The following is a 13,296-nucleotide window of genomic DNA, read 5'->3' as shown; positions in this document are numbered from 1 at the left end:
AAGGGGTTACACTCTCAGGTAGGGCGGCGATGACAGATTCTCTTGCAGACCACAGGGTTAAAGTCCAAATATTGCTTTATTTATCACACTCCGGCAATACAGTTAAGTTCCTAACTCACCTATTGAACACAGTTCACACAGAGAACTCGGCTTCTCTAGCCAGCAGGGCAGCCAGCATCCCAGACTTTCTCCAGACCTCACTCTCCTAGACTGACAGCCTGGACTGTGCTTTATTTCCCCTTGATGATCTCAGCTGGCTTCAGCTGGGATACCTCAGGCTAGGGGAAAACCTGTCTAGGAATGGGGTGGACTGGGGAGGTCCCTCTACCAATCCTACCTTCTCCCAGTCCAATAAAATCCAGCCCATAAATTTAATAAAACTGTCTTACCAACCTACACATTGCTGAGACTGTTTTAACCTTCTGGATTTTATTTACCTCTCCCAGTTGAGGAAGCTGGGTGGGATATACACCCCTTCCAGGACTTTACCATACACTTTTCTGTTCACCTTACCACAATAAATATAAATATATTTCTTCCTTCCTTTTAAATAATACTACTCACAAAAAAGTTAGGGATATTTGGCTTGTGGGTGAAATTTCACGATGAACCTAAAATGCACTCTAACCTTTACAGGTGATCTTTATTTGACCTTCTGTAAACTTTTGAATGCACATGTCCAACTGTTCAAAGTTTTAGTACTTTTTGCACAACTTGCTGTTCTCTAACATGGAGCTTAACAGCAAAATTCACAACCGGTGTTTGATCCATAAATCTCGCCCAAAGAATTTCCTGCTTCAATTAGACAGCATTTAAACAGTCCTCCTCATCAAGCTGTTCACATATTGACATCATGAGACCTAAACGAAACCTGACATTTGATCAACAGTACCTCACCATTGCGAGACTTCAAGCATGATGCTCTCAGGCGGAAGTGGCCACTGAGCTTAGAGTGTCACAGAGTGTCATCACAGGTTGCAACAGGGATACAGAGAGACTGGAGTCACAGAAAGACATAGAAGTGGACTTCCTTTGGCCACATCCCACACTGATCAGAGCTTAATTGTGAACAATGCCCCGCGGAACCAGATGATGAATGCTACACAACTTCAGGCACATTTAAGGGAGGTGAGAGGCACCCAAGTGTCACGTTAGGGTACTTTCACACTAGCGTTTTTCTTTTCCGGCATAGAGTTTTGTCACAGGGGCTCTATACCGGAAAAGAACTGATCAGGCATATCCCCATGCATTCTGAATGGAGAGTAATCCGTTCAGTTTGCATCAGGATGTCTTCAGTTCAGTCGTTTTGACTGATCAGGCAAAAGAGAAAACCGTAGCATGCTACGGTTTTTTCTCCGGCGAAAAAAACTGAAGACATGCCTGAACGCCGGATCCGGCATTTTTTCCCATAGGAATGTATTAGCGCCGGATCCGGCATTCAGAATACCGGAATGCCGGATCCGTCGTTCCGGCATGCGCATGCGCAGATCGATAAAAATGCGAAAAATGTACAAGACGGATCCGTCGGTCCGCATAACAAGCGGAGAGACGGATCCGTCCTTGCAATGCATTTGTGAGACGGATCCGCATCCGGATCCGTCTCACAAATGCTTTCAGGCAGCAGCAGATCGGCGGATCCGGCGGCCAGTTCTGACGACGGAACTGCCCGCCGGATCACACTGCCGCAAGTGTGAAAGTAGCCTAAGACTATTCGATTCCATTTACATGAGCGTGGTTTGCGTGCTAGACGACCTACAAGGGTACCTGACCACACCACCAGGCACAGGCATCATCATCTTGCATGGGCCAGGGAGCATCTACGCTGGACGAGGGACCAGTGGGCCTCAGTGCTGTTGACTGATGAAAGTCGAACACGCTGAGCAGAAATGATGGCCACCAACAATGTTGGAGACGTCAAGAGCACTATGCATCAGCCACCGTTGTTGCCAGAAAAGCCTTTAGTGGTGGTAGTGGTGTTACAATGTGGGCAGGGGTGTCTAATCAATACAGAACTAACCTACACTTTGTGAATGGTACAATGACAAGTCCATACTACTTGAATAACATCATTAATCCAGTCATTGTGCCTCTGCATCAACAACACAGGCCTAATTTCCTCTTCATGGAGGACATTGCGCCAGCTGAACGAGGTCACATCATTAGGGAACAGCTGCTGGAGACTAGGGTACCTCAAATGGCGTGGCCTTCACTTTCTCCAGACCTGAATCCCATTGAAAACATGAGGGATCAGTTGAGTTGTCGTGTAGAGGCTTGTAATTGTGTACCCCAGAACCTCAATGACCTGAGGGCCACCCTTCAAGAAGAGTGGGATGCCATGCCTCAGCAGACAATAAGTCGACTTGTGAACAGCATGAGACGTTGTCAAGCTGTAATTGATGATCAATAGAGATGAGTGAATCAAAGTTGACTTCAATTCGAATTTCAGGAAAAATGTGATTTTCACTGAAGCCAAATTTCCTTGTGCTTCATGTTAACAGATCACATTTTTTTCCTAAAATGACTGCTGCACGTGTTAGGACATGGAGCAAAGAACTCTGGGAACTAGGGATCACCCAAAATGCCATGCATGCAGCCAATCAGCAGCCAGACAGCCCCTGTGATGTCACATCCCTATAAATAGCCTCAGCATCTTGGATTCAGCCGATTTTTCCAGTGTACTTAGTGCAAGGAGAGACGTCAGCAGGTGCTAATTTGTACTACAGCTATTTATGTTGTGTATTAAAAGGAAATATATGTACATTCTTTTAGCAGTTCTGCTGTGAATTGTGATTGTTATATTTCTTTTTTTGTGGTGTATTATTCGGAAAAAGAATACGTCTTAATTGCCTTTTTGCGGTGAAGTTACATTGTACTACAGCCTTTTGTGTATTATTTTAATGTAATTCTTTTATTATACAGCATGTCAGACAGACAGGTGACAGACCCTTCAAAGGAACGGGCAGTGGCAAAAATGTTTCTGCAGGCAAAAGTAGCAGCAGAAGAAGGGGGGTGGCAGCAGAATTTGCAGAGAGAGGACTGAGCTCCCAGTGTCATCTAGCGGTCGTGTCTTGACCAGCAACCTAACCGTGCTTGAATGGTTGACTCGGTCTTCGACTTTGTCGCAAGTGACTTCAGACAACCCCAGCCAAGAGTCAGTGGGTTCCTCTGACACAACGCTTGCCCTGTGGCCCCAACTGTCCTCAACCTGCCTCTGTCAGTTTCTGTTCCCTCAGCGAGAGAAGTATTAAATGCAGTAGGCTCGGCTCCACTTCTCAGCAAGGACAAGCTTCTAGAGGACAGTCAGCAGCTACTGCCCAGCCAAGATCTGTAGGAGACATCTGCTGCTTTCTTCCAGTAGACGGGCAAGTAGTGATGATGAGAGTCGCGTGGGAGCAGGTGTTGCTAGCGATCAGGCTCCTGGCCCTGAGACCGTTGACGGGGACATCAGTGACATGCGGACAGTAGCGGATGATGATTATGTAGCCGACCGCACTTGGGAGCCGGGTGAAAAAGGGCTTCATCATCAGGAGAAGAGGGTGGCAGCTTGCGTGTTAGGCAGCGGCTGAGCCAGCAGGATGGTAGCGTGGCTATGGTCAGCAGGATGGCAACAGTGGGCGGTTGGGAGCCAAACCTGCCTAGGGTAGACCACCTGCTTAGCAGGAGCCTAGCTGCCCAGAAAGTAGTGGTGCAGGGGTTCACTGAGGCAACGGTAGCAGGCAGTCAGCGCGAAGTGTTGGGGGGAAAATGCCGGTAGTGCGGCAATTTTTTGTTAGGCTGCTGGAGGAGGTGAACATGGTCATTTGCTAAATTTGTGGGGAAAAGGTGAAGCGTGGCCAGGGTTCCAGTGTTGGCACCACAGCCCTGTGTCAACACATGAATTGTCACCATAAAGTGGCCTGGGAGAACCATGGCTTCAATGTGGTGGTCCAGTCTGCATCACCCAGCGGCACGCACCCAATTTCATTAAGTGAAGGCTCCACCACCTCAGCCGAAGGGAGCTGTCTGTCCTTTCCATTATCTGCTGGTCCTGATGCTCCTGCTCCTCATCCTCCTACACCTTGTCAGTCTTTCCGTCGATCACCAAAGTGATTGCTAAGAGACTACAGTATGTATACACACATTCAACAGTGCAGAGGCTGAACGTGCTCCTGGCCAAGTTGCTGGTGCTGCAGTCCCTCACTTTCCAAGTGGTGGACTCGGCACTTTTCAGAGAACTGATGGCTTGTGCCGAGCTAAGGTGGAGAGTCCCAAGCCGTCATTTCTTTGCCAAAAAGGCAGTACCAGCCCTGCACACATATGTAGAACAGAAGGTGGGCCTGTCCTTGAGCCTGTCAGTGTCTGCCAAAGTGCATGGCAGCGCCGACGTGTGGAGCTGTAAACAATATATGTCCTTTATGGCCCACTGGGTAAATGTGGTTTCCGCCCAGCCACACCAGCAACTTGGCCTGGTGATGGCGCTTCCGTCTCCACGTTCTCACGCCATTGGTCCTGTGACAATATCCGCCTCTGCCTACTTATCCTCCACCGTGCCCTCAGCCTCCACTTCAAGGACAAGTCACAGTGCTCTTCCAGCATACCACATGTGCAGGGCAAGGTGGTGTCATGCTGTTCTGCACCTAGTTTTCCTGGACGAACTGAGTCACACAGGGGAGGAACTGCTCTGCGTCCTTCATCAAGAAATTGAATCCTGGCTTTCTCCTTGACAACTCAAAATTGGGACCATGGTGACCGACAATGGGAAGAATATGGTGTCGGCACTGCGTCAAGGAGGGCTGAGCCATGTGCCCTGCATGGCGCACATGTTCAATCTGGTTGTAAAGCGGTTCCTAAAGTCTTCACCCCATCTGCAAGACATCCTGAAAATGGCCAGGAAACTTTGCATACACTTTAGCCACTTGTACACCGCAAAGCACACTCTCCTTGAGCTGCAGCGGCAGAACAGCTTCCCCCAAAAGGCTGATATGCAACATTTACATCTGTTGGAATTCCACCCTCCATATTTTGGACCAATTATATGAACAGAGAAAAGCTATAAACGATTTCTTGATGATGGAGGAGGACAGAGGTACTCCTCTATGTTACTTCGATGTTAGCCAGTGCGTGACACCTACCGTTTACTCGGGCCCTTTGAGGTGGCCACTATTTTTGTCAATCGCCAGTACTATGGGATGAGCAACGTCATTCCACTGATTCATGACCTGGAACAGATGCTGCTAAATCTGTCTGGCCAGGGGACAGGGGACGTGGCGACTACATCTCATAGCCACATGAGCCCTGTGGGGGTTGAACTAGAGGAGGAGGAGGACATTCGAGCACAAGCAATGCATAGAGAAATGGCTGGTTTTTCTACACAGGTGACAGGAGAGGACGAGCAGGAGAAGCTGGAGGAGCTACAGGGAGATGAGGAAAATGAGGCAGATGACACAGACACACCGTAGCAGTATGCAGTAGAGCTGGAGGCAGGGAGTCCCTCTGAGTCACATGCTCAAATGGCCCGATGCATGCTCAGTTGCTTGCGTATTGACAGCCGAATTGTCACCATTCGGCAGAGGGATGACTACTGGCTCTCCACCATGTTATACCCTCGCTACCAGTCCGAAATGAGGGACATCATACTGTATGTAGTCAGTTGGCCCCTGCTTATGTGCGCCATTGCCCATCCTCACGCAAGTCTGACCGGGAAGGTCCTCTGTGTTTTCGTTCCAGTGCCATGGCTGCTGGGGGGTGGGGTGGCAGGAGCTGTACCAGCTTCATCAGCAGCATCTGAAATCTAGAATCGCTGATGAGCAGTTATCTTTACCCGCTTACTGAAAAAAACTACTCACCAGCAGCAGAGCAGACATAGAGCAGAACCTGGACCAGTAGGTTGTGGCATACTTTGAGTGCACCCTGCCACCCTACATCAAAGATCCCCTGAACTACTGCGCAGCCAAACTCGATTTGTGGGCGCAACCGGCCAAGTTTGCCTTGGACCAGCTTTCCTCCCCGGCCAGCAATGTGACATCAGAGTGGGTTTTTAGTGCAGCCAGGGCCAAAGTTTCCCCAAAGAGGACTCATCTATCAACCCAAAATGTGGAGAAACTGACCTTTGTGAAGATGAATCAGTCATGGATCATCCAGGATTTTCAAAGACCAGTGCCTGATGCATCAGACTAGATCATCTATGGTGCCACACCTAAACTTTGTCAAAAGAGACCTGTTTATTCTAAATACCTGCCTCAGCTACTATTCTGATGCTGCCATCCGCCATCTTCAGCTGGTACTTGTATTGCCCCCCACCTCCCCACTCTGTCACTGGGCCACTCTGTGTTCTCCTCATGCTTTTGTTACCTCACCACTATGTCACAGGGCCACTCTATGGTCTCCTTATTCTGCGGCCACCTTGCCACTCTGTGGTCTCCTCATGCTTCTCCAACCTCACCACTATGTCGCTGAGCCACTCTGTGGTCTTCTCATGCTGCTGCCACCTCACAACTCTGTCACTGGGCCAATCTGTGGTCTCCTCATGCTGCTGCCACCTTACCACTCTGTCACTGGGCCACTCTGTGGTATCCTTATGCTGCTGCCACCTCACCTCTCTGTCACTGGGCCACTTTGTAGTCTCCTCATGCTGCTGCCACCTCACCACTCTGTCACTGTGCCACTCTGTTGTCTCCTCATGCTGCTGCCACCTCAAAACTCTGTCATTTGGCCACTATGTGGACTTCTCATACTGTTCCCACCCTCCCCATTCCATGACTTGGCCACTATTTTTCCTTTTTGGCCTGGTTGATATTATCATTTATTTGACCCTTCTTCTGATCTGTCAGAAGAAAGGAAAAATAAAACGCACAACGAATCCTATCTATGTAGCAGCTGTAAGGCCTGCATGACATAGTCCTTATTTTGCATCAGAATTGGCTTATGATTTGGTAGCCAAAAGCAGGATTGGGTGCAAAACACAGAAGACATGCAAACATTCCATTCACGTGTCATCTCTGTTTTGGATCCACTCCTGGTTTTTGTTTTAGCTTTAGCAATACTGATAGGTTACTGACCAAATGCTGACCGAGTGAAGGCGGATGCTCAACAGACAGAATCCTTTTTGGAGGTCATTGTTCTGATGGATCAGAGGAAGGGCCAAATTATCAGTGATGTCAACACAAATGTACTGCTGACATCCTCTCCACTCTGCTCTACTTGTATAAGCGTTCAATAGAACAGGTTCTGTAGAAATCTATGTGGAATCAGCTGACGATGGTGTAAAAGGAGTGTGCTCTTTCATGCTATAGTAGGATTTTGGGCCTCTGCGCGGCTCTTTATACCTGGCGCTAACATTGACCTGTAAGGCTGAGTTCACACTTGAGTTATTTGGTCCGTTTTGGCTCCATAACCAGTGATGGCCAGTTCGCAGTGTTCGCCAACGAACACATGCGGTTTGCATTCTTAACTCACAAGTCCAGCGATGCACAGGTAAGCCCTTACCTGTGCTTGCGACTGCGAGCCTGTCTGAAACAAATGCGGTCACCAGGAGCAGGCAATTCCGAGAACAGCCAGATGAAGGCCCCTGGCGGCTGTTCTCGGAACTGCCTGCTCCCAGTGACCACATTTGTTTCAGCCCGGCTCGCAACGCAGGCACAGGTAGGAGACAGGTGTGCATTGCCGGACTTGTGAGTTAAGATGGCAGCCCGCATGTGTTTGTTGGCGAACACTGCAAACTGGCCATCACTGTCAATAACTGCCCAAATAAGTGAAGTGTGCAGTTATTCTAAGAGAGATGCCTGTCATCTGAGTATACTGACTCACAATATTGTTTCGCTACCACAGCAGACTCGCTATGCGTATTTCTGCAAGGCACAGTGTTCTAGACCACTATACAGGCTCTCTACAGCCAGGAAATATCTGTTTTTGAATGAGATTTGCCATGAATAAATTCGGATTGAATCGAATCATTTGGGAAAATTGTTCATCTCTAATGCTCGAGGCCACATGACCAGTTATTGAGACATGGAAATTTTTTGGTGGGGGTGTATCCACCACTGTTGTTGGCTTTTGTTTCAATAAGTTGTTTGAGGTGAGGAAATCACCCTTGCATGCTTCGACTTAAATGCTCTACTTTCATGATAAACAGTTGCAAGGAAAAGTATGTGAACCCTTTGGAATGATATGGATATATAGACAATCACAGTCTGCTTAAACTAATAACACACAGAGAATTAAATGTTACCATGTTTTTATTGAACACACCATGTAAGCATTCACAGTGCAGGTGGAAAAAGTATGTGAACCCTTGGATTTGATAACTGGTTGAACCTCCTTTGGCAGCGATAACGTCATCCAAATGTTTCTTGTAGTTGCAGATCAGACGTGCACAACGATCAGATTCTTGGGCTGTCTGGTGTGAATCGCTTTCTTGAGGTCATGCCACAGCATCTTAATCGGGTTGAAGGTCAGGACTCTGACTGGGCCACTCCAGAAGGCGTATTTTCTTCTGTTTAAGCCATTCTGTTGTTGATTTACTTCTATGCTTTGGGTCATTGTCCTGTTGCAACATCCATCTTCTGTTAAGCTTCAGCTAGTGGACAGATGGCATTAAGTTCTCCTGCAAAATGTCTTGATAAATTTGGGAATACATTTTTCCTTTGATGACAGCAATCTGTCCATCCCCTGACGTAGCAAAGCAGCCCCAAACCATGATGCCCCCACCACCATACTTCACAGTTGGGATGAGGTTTTGATGTTGGTGTGCTGTGCCTCTTTTTCTCCACACATAGTGTTGTGTGTTTCTTTCAAACAACTCAACTTTTGTTTCATCCGTCCACAGAATATTTTGCCAGTACTGCTGTGGAATATCCAGGTGCTCTTGTGCAAACTGTAAACGTGCAGCAATGTTTTTTTGGGACAGCAGTGACTTCCTCTGTGGTATCCTCCCCTGAAATCCATTCTTGTTTAGTGTTTTACGTATTGTAGATTCGCTAACAGGGATGTTAGCATATGCCAGAGACTTATGTAAGTCTTTAGCTGACACCCTAGGATTTCACCTCATTAAGCAGTCTGCGCTGTGCTCTTGCAGTCATCTTTACAAGACGGCCACTCCTAGGGAGAGTAGCAGCAGTGCTGATTTTTTTCCATTTATAGACAATTTGTCTTACTTTTATAACCCTTTCCAGCTTTATGCAAGTCAACAATTCTTAATCGTAGGTCTGAAAGCTCTTTTGTGCGAGGCATCATTCACATCAGGCAATGCTTCTTGTGAAAAGCAAACCCAGAACTGGTGTGTGTTTTTTATAGGGCAGCTGTAACCAACACCTCCAATCTCATCTCATTGATTGGACTCCAGTTGGCTGACACCTCACTCCAATTAGCTCTTGGAGATGTCATTAGTCTAGGGTTTCACATACTTTTTCCACCTGCACTGTGAATGTTTACATGGTGTGTTCAATAAAAACATGGTAACATTTAATTCTTTGTGTGTTATTAGTTTAAGCAGACTGTGACTGTCTATTGTTGTGACTTAGATGAAGATCAGATCACATTTTATGACCAATTTGTGCAGAAATCCATATAATTCCAAAGGCTTCACATACTTTTTCTTGCAACTGTAATATGTGAACATTTTACGTTTTCCATAAATTTCACCCGAAAGCCAAATATCCCTAACTTTTTATGAGTAGTGTATATTTTTTTTTTCATTGAGCCTCAGTTACACAAGACATTATTATTAACATTAAGTAGCACTTTATAATACATAAATAACTGATTAAATGGGGGCGGAGCTGGCTGCAGAGCTGAGTGGAAGCAGTGTGGTGGAGCTCTGCATGCAGCCGGATTAAAAACCATCATATCTCCGCAAAATCTGGATTTATCATACTAAAACCTACAGATTCAGAATTAAGACACCGACTGGAACCCAAAGATATTAAACGTTATTGTTTTTTAGGGTGGTTGGAGTGTGCGACCTACAGGACAACCTGAAGCACCGGGCTGTATTTTGGCCTACAGCTGCAAACATCTGGCTGTTCATTGGTGTCCCCCGCACCACTACAGCTCCAAATATAATCGGTCAACTAATGCGGTCCTGCACTGGGTGAGAACCCTTATTATAAGAAATTCTGAGCCGCTGAAGAGACTGTTATATACTGCGCGGCCTGGTACAGTAGCGATCTAACAGCCGACTTCAACCTGCTGCGCACAGACCGGACCACGAGTGGGGACAACTCATCTACATCGCTGACCAGGAGACAGGCTGCCGACACCGCTGTGATTGTGACTGCACCGCTGAAGTCCTACCGCTGGAGTCCCGCCACTTTAAGAGTGAGCCGCCGCAGCACTACACTTAGTGGAACTAAGCAGAGCTGCCTCAAGTGCCGGGATCGCTGCGCTGGACGGCGGGAGACGGAGCCAAGTCAGGTGCCGATACACAGAAAGTCGGCTCCCAACTAAAGGTACTGGGTACTTGTCTGATAGGCACCAATACTCCCGCCGGGTCCCGATCCCACAGACCCTACTACCGACATGAGGATAAGCACCCCATTCACAGCTTACTAAAGAGCAGTTGGAGAGGCTGCTATCTGCACGTCATAGAGCACAGGAGGACAGCGCTGATAAGAATAAGGAAATTACTTAGTGTCACTCCTGAGCTATTAGCTGAAAGCTTGAAGTGACTACAGCCAGCTGACACAGCGCTATAAGCTTCTACCAAGATTAGAGAGAACTGTTCCAGTTAACCCCTTATAATTGACTTCATCCTTAACTGTTAACAAGATTGTATAAGGGTCCTGCAGCTGACAGTGGCAGAGACCTATATTGGAACCAGCCAGAAGAAGAGGTGGTCAAATTACTAAATAAGATCTGGTATACACAGTACAACATTTAACTACTGCTAGTGGTTTGCCTACCCATATGTGACTGATCTCAGCTTTATCCTCCAATGATGTGATGACAGATTGAAGATGCTAGACCGAGTCAATACCCTCTCATGTGAAAATACAGCATATTTTAAATCAGCTGTCTCTCACTTCCTCTCCTATATATAAGTTCTACGCTACTGTAACGTGATGTTGTATGCCGTCTAAGCCTGACGGCATACAACATCACGTTACAGTAGCATCTCTTTGTTACCATCATTACTAGACCATGGGGAAACCAACAGGATATACGGAGGAGAATAGATCCTCCAAAACACCTAAAAAATCCTCTGACTCCAGTAAACCCCTAACCTCAGTCTCATCAGAACCTGAATACCCGAGTGGGGCCGTGAAGAAAAAAAGCAAATTCCTTCATCCCCAGGGTTTGGGCTCGGGGTCTGATAGTGAAGAGGAGGCCTTTTCTCAAGACCAAGATGACCAGGATGATCTGAGAAGATACATCAAAACATTACCTGCAGCGGAAAATATGAGGGACATGTTTAAGGAATTCAAAAGCATAATAAAATCTGAAATCACGGAAATAAAGTCAGATATCAAACAAATATATTCTAGGGTTAATACACTGGAGGAATCAAATGAAAAAATCAACCAACATGCCTCACATCTTGAACAAACAGTCAAATCCCAACAAAAAGAAATGTATGAACTACGTTTACATATTGACGACCTGGAAAACAGGTCCAGGCGAAACAACCTGAGAGTGAGAGGCCTGTCAGAAGAAATAGAAGATAAAAACGTCTCTGAAGTCCTGCTAAATATCTTCTTGGAGCTTCTGGGCAAGGAAGGTACCTACGATCTAGGGATAGAGAGGGCCCACAGGGTTTTTCGTCCCAAAAATGCACCTAAAGATGCCCCCAGAGATATTCTCTGCTACATTCTGAGCTTTCGCATCAAAGAAGAAATTCTGAAAAAAGCCCATCTGACTAGTAGTATACAATATGAAGGAGGGGAGATCTCGATTTATCAAGATGTCTCAAAATTCACGCTGGATAAAAGGAGAGAGCTGATGCCCTTTACCAGAGCCCTCAGAGAAAACGGAATCAAATACAAGTGGCTATATCCATTCGGGATCCTAGTAACCCACAATAGCAGACCTTTCACTATTAGGTCACTTGATGATCTCTTTTCAGTCCTCCCAAAGCTGAACTTAGGTCAAATTGAGATTCCTGACTGGACTTCGAAGGACCCATCAGAAGAATTTCCTGGCCTACCTAGAGTGGATAGATGGGAGAAGATTTCTACCCCCAAACAAAGAAGGAATGAAGATTCCGAACTTTCTCAACCAAGGGCCCCCAGGAAGAACGTCAGAGGATTTACACCGGGCTGATGATAGCCCCATATCCTTTTTTGTTTGCTTAACTTGCTTTAGTCTGATTCTGAATATGGGGTGTATGACGCCCAATGTGACTCAAATTGTTTAAATGTTACATTGTTTGCTTAAGTTGACTTGGTTTGGTCAGTGGTCTTAGTTTCTTAAATCCAGATCACTCACCAATTTAGCATTTTAGACTGCCAATTTGTAATTTGTAGTTTAATTGCTTACTTTTTCAATTAGGATTAAGTTATTCTGTTCTCTTACACACATAGCTTACAACCTGTTACCACTTGACTATTTTATAGTCACCCCCCCAAGTGGTGCGAAATTTAGCACCTTAAACTCTGCTCTGCGGAGGAGATTTCTTGATCTTCTCTGCAGACCAGCCGCTACTTGTTTCCTTTTCTTTTCAGTACCATACTCTGTCTTTGAGGTGTACTGAAAAATGTTAGTTTACAATTGTTCAAGTTTTTACCAGTCAATAACACTTATAGCTACTGTCCTTTACTACTTGCATAATGACAGATTTCACATGTGTTACTTTTAACGCTAACGGTCTAAATATTCCATCCAAAAGAGGCCAAACCCTAAAAATATTCCATAAATGGAAAATTGACATACTTTTCATACAAGAGACCCACTTTAAGAAATCTTATACCCCTATAACTAAACACCATTACTACACACAGTGGTTTAATGCCTGCTCACCCACTCAAAAAAGGAAAGGTGTCTCCGTAGTGATCAGCAAACATCTTAAATTTACCAAAACTGACATTCTGTCGGATCCTGATGGCAGATTCATATTTGTCAAAGGGAAGATAGGGGAGAAATTGTTTACCTTCGCTAATATTTATGCCCCGAACACCAAACAGTCTTCATTTTTCAAGTTAGTTTTTGATAAACTAGATCCATTCTTGGATGGGACTCTGATTTTTGGAGGTGATTTCAATGTTGCTTTGGAACCTAATGTGGACACATCCCATGGCAGGACCAAAGTTCCATTCCGCCGACTTAGGATGATTAAAAAACTATTTCATCAATACCAACTGGTCGATGCCTGGAGGGCGCTAAACC

At 46.0% G+C, this 13,296-nt stretch overlaps 1 protein-coding gene across 15 annotated transcripts in view; it reads right to left on the bottom strand.

The window, feature by feature from the left end:
* LOC122927676 (proto-oncogene Mas-like) overlaps positions 1-13,296 on the bottom strand; it is a 248,088-nt gene that overhangs the window by 107,311 nt on the left and 127,481 nt on the right. The window lies entirely within an intron of this gene.

The sequence above is a fragment of the Bufo gargarizans genome, chromosome 2 (assembly GCF_014858855.1).
Source record: "Bufo gargarizans isolate SCDJY-AF-19 chromosome 2, ASM1485885v1, whole genome shotgun sequence".
NCBI classification, from domain to species: domain Eukaryota; kingdom Metazoa; phylum Chordata; class Amphibia; order Anura; family Bufonidae; genus Bufo; species Bufo gargarizans.
Note: the sequence above shows the minus strand (reverse complement) of the source record. Positions and strands in the feature narration are given on the sequence as shown.